Below are 9,819 nucleotides of genomic sequence, written 5' to 3' on the forward strand. Positions count from 1 at the left end.
AGTCACGAATCACACCTGCACACATACAAAAATTCTTTCTTTTTCTATTTTAGCAATAACCTCCGGACACAACGTCTTAGGGATCTCTGGAACGGCCACGCGCAATTGGAATTTGTCCAAGCAATTGGTTCGGCGAAGACAAGCTCGTGGAGAGTCTCGGTTACCAACAACAATAAGGGACTGCTGGATCGAGCAAGGCAGCGATGTCAATGGTGTCGATGGGGCTTGGCATGGTGGGGTCGCAACAAGCAACATTGCATTTGAGCTTGTCGCTGCTTGAAGCTCAACGATCAGCAATGTTGTCAGGTTCAGCGTCAAGCACGTAGGGGCAGATCAGAACAACTCGTTGTTGTCTAAGGATTGGAACAGCAGCTCGATGCCGGAATAGGTACGGTGAAGCAGCAGCGACGTTGGTGCAAGAATGCCGGGAAACTCGTCAGGGTGGCCTGGACGTGTACTGGACAGCAACGTAGGAAATCTACAAGGAAAGATCTGAGGCACGGCGGCAATAACTAGAACACACTGAGAGTTCACAGAGATGGACGTGTGTGCCGAGGAAGTGCTGCAGTTCGCTAGACTCGTCGGATGTCCAGCTGAGCTGGTTGTCCGGAGCGCGGCTGTGCTCGTCGTCCGGAAAGAGGCACAGCGATGGTGGTCGCTTTGAATTTGCTAGTGAAGATGGCTTCGCTGTGTGAAGTCCGAAGCGGTACTGAAGTGTGAAGAACCGAGCTGATAGATGGACGACAGGGGTAAGAAGCACGCTATCCCTCTCGCTATCTTTCTGTGGCCTTTCTCTGTGGCCGTGTATGACCATTATGTGGCCTCCAATTCTATGTGAAGCCGCCCTCCCCTTCGGCCATGCAATGACCTATTTATACTGCATAGGAACCTACCTCTTCCCCTACGTCTTCACATATTTCTTTCCTCAGTCAAAAAGTTCTTTTTTTGGTTGACCAACTCTTGCTGAGGAAGTAAAGCCCACGTTTCCATTCATTATATATTAAACAATATACTTTTTAGCATGGATCCTTCACTGCCCCTCTTAACCGAATATGACTTCACAATCTTCCCATGTATATTGCGGCAATGTGAGTAATATGGCCAAGAATAAAATAACTCACCTTCTTATTTTTCTTCCTTTGTTCCTCTGTCCACGCTAAACGTATCTACCCAAATGTGACCAAAAGATTTTCATGATATTGTCTCAATGTCCCCTAATTCGATGTATCACACGCGCAATGCACATGTCAATCTCGAACACTTCAGAGAATAACGGGTTAGCCAAATTTTTAATTTGCATGGGCTTGATCCAATTAATTCCATTGAGCACTTGAGTCCAATTAAATTCTATTAAGTCCATCTGCCGCCGGTCCAATTAAAATGCAACGGATAAACTATATGCTCCTAAAAACTATATGCTATGCAATTATATTATTTTTGTTAGGGGCTAAAGCTTAGACCCTAATTTTACTATGCAATTATGAGTAGTCAAAATTTAGGTGTCAATAGGGATTAGAGACATATAAGGGATAGTGAAACATGAGAGTTAGTGAAAGTAACAAAGGACGTTGTGCCAGTACTCAAGCTTAGCTATTGTTGCGGAAGCCAAATAATTGAATAGTAAAATTGACAGAACAAGAAAATAAACCGGGCACCAAATTTACATGGTTCGGTCGTAGTGACATACATCCACAGAGAGAGCAGCAACAAATTCCACTATAGATCAAGCGATATAACGGAGATTACAAGCACACTCGAGTCACTCAAACACTCTAAGTATTTCCCAAGCCCCAATTACACCCGATCAATCAAACAGTGTTTAGCCCCACAATTCCTCACAAAATAATCTCTCAATCTCACAAAGGAATTATACATAAATTTTACCACAAGATTTAATCGCTACAAACACTCGGATATTTTTAGAGTGTCATTCACTAACAGAAGCTCCTCTTTGATGTTCTTTACAAATAACATCCCCTACTTATTTATAGGCAAGAATTGGATCCAAATTAGGAAACCTCTTCTTGGAAAACCTTCTCCAATTATGAAATATTTTCAAACTGGAAAACCATTTAATTAGGAAACCTACTTGAATTAGGAAACTTTCTTATTCGAGCTCAAACTCAAGACATATTTTAACAATCTCTACCTTGCCTCAACGTTTGAGCTAAGTTACAATTGCTTCGCCGGAACTTTGCTACTACTCTCTCACAGCCCCTAATGGGCTCAACCGCGACAGATATCTTTCAAGTCCAAGTCGTGCTTGAACTTCCTATAACCCAGTGGGCCTTGTCAAAACACCAACTGCACATGCACATTTAACTACTCCACAAGGATTTTTCGATACAATCTCCTCAATCGCAGATAAAGCAAAACCATCATTGCATCCATATGTAACAGGAGATCAAATACGCACCTTGTCAATATCAATAGTTACGGCAACTGTTGGCTCAATAGGCTCTACCTCGAAGCACCATCTATGTCGATTATTTCTCTAGTACTCGCTACCTTAGGAATTTCTGGTTGCAACTCCACCTCAAGTTGAACACCGTTCAGATTCGTATGAACACTGCTATTAACACTCCTACCCAGAAGTAATGGAGACTCATCAAATGTAACTTCCCTGCTAATAAAGAGTGAATTTAATTCCGAGCACCACGACTTATAGCCCCGCTCACCTTGTTCATAACCTAGGAACATGCATATTCTTGCCTTTTCATCGAGCTTACCATCACTAACTCGAACATAACACGGGACCAAATATTCTAAAAATAGAATAATCAGCAACGTTACCTAATCATACTTCTTCGGGAGTCCGACATCCAATCGCAGATAATGCGAATCTATTCTTCAGGTAGCTCGCCGTACTAAGCGCATCCGACATGAATCTCCTAGCCATACTAGCATTAGAGAGCATTTTATGAGCCATCTCTAGTAACGTTTTGCTCGTCAACTCTGCAACATGTTGTGGCTCACTGGCACTAGTGCAATGTTTCACTATGCCTTCCTTCATGCAGAATTTGTTTAACAGCTCCGAGCAAAACTTCATACTATTGTCAATCTACACATGTTTGATCTTCTTACCAGTCTCCTTTTTTATCAAAGCTTTTAATTGCCTAATCCTAACAACAGTATCAAACTTATGCCTAAGTACAAACACTCACGTCTTCCTCGAGTAGTCATCTACAACTGTTAGTGGTAACACTCTTCCTCGAAGAAAATCGCACAACCTGCAAACATTCTAGTTAATTAATTCTGCAAAATCCGTGGTTTCTCTAACAATTATACTAAACTACACTTTCACCTGTTGACTTAAATCACATCACCTGCATACATTCAGTTCGTCAGCAACATAATCACATAGCAGATTTCTTTCATTTAGAACCTTCAGGCTTTTCTCGCTAATATGCCCCAAACGCATATGCCACAATTCAAACTCTCGAACATATGCATCCGACGTTTTCGTAGCGAATTCCGTCACTGTCTCATCTTGAAGCTCATATAGGCCATTGTGCTTAATTCCTTTCATTAGCACTAAGGTACCTCGAAGAATTTTCAGAACTCCATATTCTGAAGTATATCGACACCTAGCTAAATCTAGGGAACTGAAGGAAATTAGATTTTTCTTCAACTCAAGAACATGCCTCACTTCAGTCAATGTCCGCACAATATCATCATGCATTTTGATTCTACATCACCAACACCTATAACATCGCATTCATCATTGTTCCCCAACTGTACTTTATTACTATCCGTGCACTGATAAGTAGTAAACCAGTTCCTGTTTGGTGTTGCATGAAAAGAACAACCATAATCCATAATCCATTTGCCAAATGACAAATCATCAGTGATAGACAAGACATAATCAGCACTATCCGAATTACTGTCTGTTATAGCTGCAATATCATCCGTAGACTCAACTCTAATTCATTTACTCTTGTCGTTTTTCAACTTAAAGCAATCCCTTCGGAGATGTCCCCTCTCGCCACAACTCCAACAGACAACACCACCAGTCTTAGACTGACTTCGTCTATTCAAGTTTATACTACTCCTACTAACACTAGTATCAGTTCTTCCTCTTCTTTCACCTACTAAAGCAGTAGATAAATATTTATCAAATTCTCTTCTACGGATGTCCTCACTCAGAATTAAATCTCGAACACCATCAAACGTCAAGCTTGTTGACCTAGAGGAACTACTAACAGCAATAACAGTAGTATTCCAACTATCAAACAATAAAGATAATAGAATCAAAGCACGTACCTCATCTTCAAAGTCAATATTGAACTCAATTAACGATCACATTGAATTCATTAATATGATCGACAACCGACGCACCTTCGCTCATCTTCAAGTTAAACGGACGTCGCATCAAGTAGACTTTGTTAATCACACAACAGGGCTTCCCGTACATGTCCAACAGGGCTTCCATCAAACCCGTAGTGGTCTTCTCTTTCACAATATTAAATGCGATGTTACGAGCTAACGTCAGCCGAATAATACCTAAAGCTCTTCTATCCAGCAATTCCCAGTTAGCTTTCTTCATCGTCTCTAGCTTCTCCCCAGACAGGACAAGTGCAATTTCATCTGATATAGATTATCCTCAATCTGCATCTTCCAGAAATGAAACTCCTTTCCATCAAATTTGTCGACTTTCACTTTTCCTTCTTCTGTCGCTATCAATTCACTTCAACTCAGCTAAGCCTAGCTCTAATACCAATTGTTGCGGAAGCCAAGCAATCAAACAGTAAAATTGACAGAACAAGAAAATAAACCAGACACCAAATTTATGTAGTTCGATCATAGTGACCTACGTCTATGGGGAGAGCAGCAACGAATTCTACTATAGATTAAGTGATACAACAGAGATTACAACCACACTCGAGTTACTCAAACACTCTAAGTGTTTCCCAAGCCTTAATTACACCTGATCAATCAAACAGTATTTAGCCCCATAACTCCTCACGAAATAATCTCTCAATCTCACGAAAGAATTATGCACAAATCTTATCACAAGATTTAATCGCTATAAACATTCGGATATCTTCAGAGTGCAATTCACTAGCAGAAGCTCCTCTTTGATGTTCCTCACAAATAACATCCCCTTCTTATTTATAGGCAAGAATTGGATCCAAATTAGGAAACGTCTTTTTAGGAAACCTTCTCCAATTAGGGTACCTTTTCAAATTGGAAAACCATTCAATTGGGAAACCTATTCAAAATAGGAAACCTACTTGAATTAAGAAACTTTTCTATTCGAGCTCAAACTCGAAACATATTTTAACAGCAATGATCATTTACCATCCCACTAAAAACGTTGTTTTGCCGCATTTTCACTTTTTCCCAGAAAATATGAAAGCTATGGCCCTAGATTAGCTAGGTTATGGATGGTTTTAGGACTTATTAGTTCAACAAGGGAAAAACTAGCATTCGAAGACGTTGGTGATGAGTATGTCAAAGAGTTATGGAAGAGATCCTTGATCAAAGAAGTTAAAGAGCACGATACAATATTATCATTTAAAGAAAATGATTGCTCTATTGTTGGCTTAGATACAGTAGAGATTTTAGAAGGAGTTCGATGTGTTTCGTTCTCCAACACTTTGTTAGAGGGAATCTCAAATTTCGATGGAGTCTCACCTTTTCTGAGAAAGCCAACGTCAAAGTGCTTACAATTAAATTTCACTTAAGAGTTTATGATGAGTTATTACTAAAGAGTTTGTTAGAACATGCATCTCCAAGTGTAACCACTTACGATATCTAGATTTGTCCTATGGTATTTTTTAGAAGATACCAAGTTCCATAGGCAACTTGAAGCAATTGAGATCATTACGTCTCTATGAGAACAAGCAGTTGAAGAAGCTTCCATGTAACATTTGTGAGCTACAGAGTTTGCTAGAGTTGGACCTCTATGGTTGCTTAGAGCTACGAGATTTACCCAAAAATATGGAAAGGCTCGTCAGCCTTAGATTTCTATACGTAACAACAAAGTAGAAGAGTTTGCAAGAAAGTGGAACACAACACCTTGAAAGTCTGCAATTTTTGGGACTCGAGAGATGCAAAAATCTCCAAGTTTTGTTTGAAGGTACTTGTCGACTGACTTACCTTCGGGAATTGGAAATTTGAAATTGTGGCAGACCAATATCTCTACCCTTTTGGAAATTAATTACCTTAGAGTACTTGAATATTGAAAGTAGCAAGCTCGCGTTGACCTTGGAGATTAAGTCAAACTTTCCATTGAATCTTTGTACTCTGGCAATTGGAAACTCCGAACAATTGATGGAGCTGCTCCGATGTTTCAAAGGATCGACCTGTACTTTGAAGTTCCTTTCTGTCCTTGACTGCCCGAGCTTGACAGCTATACCCGAATGGCTGCCCAATCATACATGTCTCATATCATTTTGACTGATCAGGTGTCCCAACTTAACGTTTATGGTGCAAGGAATCTGGTCTCTTATGGCCCTCAAAGAATTATACATCGAACACTATGGTGAACTGAGCAAAAGATGTGAGCCTCAAATTGGCAAGGATTAGAACAAAATCGCCTATGTTCCTAGAGTCCAACTTGGTTTGATAAATGTACAATGGACGGATGATTAGGTACGCACCAATCTGCCTCTCCCTTCATTTATTCTTCGTTCTTAGATGTGGTATAGTCATATATATTGAGTTCCCTCCTTATATATTTTTTTTCTTGACTTCCTCACTTGATGAAAATTAGAATAAGAGAATAAGGCATTATGCACATTTAAGAGATTAACATATAACACTGTTATATGCAGGGGAGAGATGTCTGAGATCAAGGGTAATTGAGAGCGACTAAACTGCTTTCATTTTATCTCTATAGTAGTTTAAATAACAAAAATCATAAAGTTAAAATCCCTAAATTGCAGGCCCTTTTTTGGAACTTTTTTATGTATCAATTTACCTTCACCTGTTTTTTTTTAAGATATAACATTTAATGGGAAAAGAGGAAATTTAATTGGCTAAAAATATCTCTACAAAATAGGAATTCGTTTTCTCACCAGATTTAATAAAGATAAAGATTGATTATCAATTGATTTGGCAATATTAAAAGGATTACTTGTAAATTTGTGTCGCTCTGAATAAAGTGTCCATCCATGGAGATATCAATACTTGTAATTTACCATGAAAAATGGCCCGGGCGAGGGACAGGTTCGCCAGCTACTGACCTAGGACAGTAATATATAGGTCCTCAACTCAAAAGTTCTAGGGCTTGTTTGTTTCCGATTAAGCAAAAGTAAAAGGCATTTTTTTGCTTTCTCGTTAAAATATGAAATATTCTTCAAATTTCATAAAATCATATATGTATGAATCTGCTTGCCAACATTTACATGTAGTGAAAACTTGAAGTTTTTTGGATGAACAAAAAGTCAAAGTGTGAGTGTGTGATGAAATTAGGTTAGAGGCTATGTATAAACTCTCCATTTTGATGGAATATATCTATAGTAAATCAAGATTCATTACTCCTGTAACATTAGAACTTTGTTAAAAGATAATGGGAACCATCAAACATGTAAGCACTTACCTATAGTACGTACACAGCATATAAAAAGTATGGGTTTCACGTGCTATTCGGATACATGTCCTTTGGAGTCACGATATTAGTATTTATTAGAATGAGAAGCGCTAATAGAACAAAAAATTCCACCTTTTTTTATAAAAAAAAAACTTCGATAGAAGTTTCTAGTGAAAGAAATTTTAAATCCATATAAAAATTAATTTTGCTAACGCTTAAAATTATCTTGGTAAGTAGAACATCAAAAAATGACAAATTTGCATGACACCACAATAAATGTCATAATAATATGTAATAGATACTTCGAGCTCATTTCTTTTTTTCACTTTGACCGCAGAAGAACTTCCATGATCTATTTGCCATGCCATGTGGATTTCCGCAAAAATTTGGACTTGCACTCAGCCAATTCTTCCTCAATCTCTTTTATTTTCATAAATGAAAACAATGGTCGTTGATAATGTTAGTTGATATTGTACTTTTTTTCTTTCTTTTCTTAAAAGATTGTTGCTCTTTATTATTTATTTGTGTTTGTATTGCGAACTTCTCTATGGAGAAAATGCCTAATTCATATTACATGAGACCAACTATAGCATTATCACCATTTGAATTTTCTTAATACGATATTAATCTTTCGTTCACAAACGGTGAATGAAATCACGCCATAGCAGCGAATCTTACATTTCGTAAATTAGTGTCAGCAACTCATTCTCTTTATAGGTATTCTAGTATATGTAGAGTTATCTAGAGATGATGTGTAACGGACCCGTTACCCTCGGGGGTTATTGTTGCGACGTCCCAGGCTTGTCATTGTCCCGTTTCTTTTATCTCGTTAACATGCACATGCGGAAAACGTGTACAAACAAACTCTCAAACAACACAACAAACGAGCAGCTAGGAAAACGCCATACAAAACACACTACTTTGATATTGCCTCAGTACATTTTCAAGCCCCCTTTTTTTTTTCTACGAGCACTTCCTGTTTACATTATCCTCCTATTCAAAAACGTTGGCCGGGGGATTCCTATCTCCTCTAGCAAGGCTGCAGCTCCAAAATCGGTACATCATTACGAAGAGGAGGTGAGACGTCCATGCCTACAAATCTAAGACAATAGAGTGAGTCGAAAACTCAGTAAGTAAAATCACTAATCCTGAGTTAGGAAGACATCTCATCGTCGAACGTAGCATGTGAACATCACTCGCACCATAGCATCGATGACAGATCAATAGCAATACTACTGTTGTACCTTGACTCTATGCATGTGATCAATTTCGGCTTACCGTCAAGGCATGATTTACCTTCGGCTTATCAATAACTTAGCAACATCACATATCAACATCCATCAAAGGTTCATTAACCGTATCACACGGTTCTTCTCATACTTTCAGGGGCTTCTAGCCTCAGGCTGGACATCCGGAATCCACCGGACATCCCATACTCTTAAGGGCTTCCCATACTTTCAAGGGCTTCCAGCTTCAAGCTGAGCATCCGGAATCTACCGAGCAACGTCCCCAAAATCCATTGGCGACGGCTATTTCCTTTATGTGACCACACAACAAACATTCACGCAACCCGGATTCTTATCTTTGTTTCTTAGCCAATGCATACACAATTCCCGTGGGTGTGCTCAAACGAGTGTGTGTGTCATGACTCTCACTACATGGTATACCGGGAACAATCCTTGGTTCGTGGCTTGAACCAAACGCCTAGCGTCGATCCCCGCACCGAGCAAGACTTGGAACCGGCATGCCTCAATGCTGACCAAGGCCTTACGGCTTGGTTTATCTTGTCTTAGCGATGATTCCAAGCCGAGCGAACCTCGACCTTATCCCGGGGCGTGAACACACTTAAACATGCCACGTGAACAAACTATAAAAAGAACATCATACACACGACAAAGTACGAGTGAGCACACGTCCAAACTCAACAACGCAGCATATCATCTAAGCTAATGGTTAGTAATTTCACTTACGTAGAGATGAACTAGAGGGGGCTTGCCAAGAAATGGCCTAAAAGGAGGAAGTGGCGTGCAAGGGAGAGGAAGATGAGATAGTGAGCCCAAAGTGTGGAATTGAAAGAGCGGGTTCTTCTATTTATAGGCTCCATCCTCATCATTGCTTGTCCAAGTGGTCCAATAGGTTTTCTTGAAGTGGCAAGCCTACTAGAATGAGATGACAATTTTATTGGATGAGTGGCAAGTCTACTAAGGAGAGGTGGCATGCCTAAGTTTTTAGGGGAATGATGGAAGGCTAATGTGTGCCATTCTAATTGGTACACTTAGGCC

The 9,819-nt window shown here is 39.4% G+C and overlaps 1 pseudogene; it reads left to right on the forward strand.

Moving 5' to 3' along the window:
• The first annotated feature begins 538 nt into the window (after window positions 1–538).
• On the forward strand, window positions 539–6,597 carry LOC115678588 (disease resistance protein TAO1-like; annotated as a pseudogene).
• The last annotated feature ends 3,222 nt before the right edge of the window (window positions 6,598–9,819 follow it).

This window comes from Syzygium oleosum, unplaced genomic scaffold (assembly GCF_021117445.2).
Source record: "Syzygium oleosum isolate NSW1041296 unplaced genomic scaffold, Sole_v2.1 Sole_v2.10, whole genome shotgun sequence".
NCBI classification, from domain to species: Eukaryota; Viridiplantae; Streptophyta; class Magnoliopsida; order Myrtales; family Myrtaceae; genus Syzygium; species Syzygium oleosum.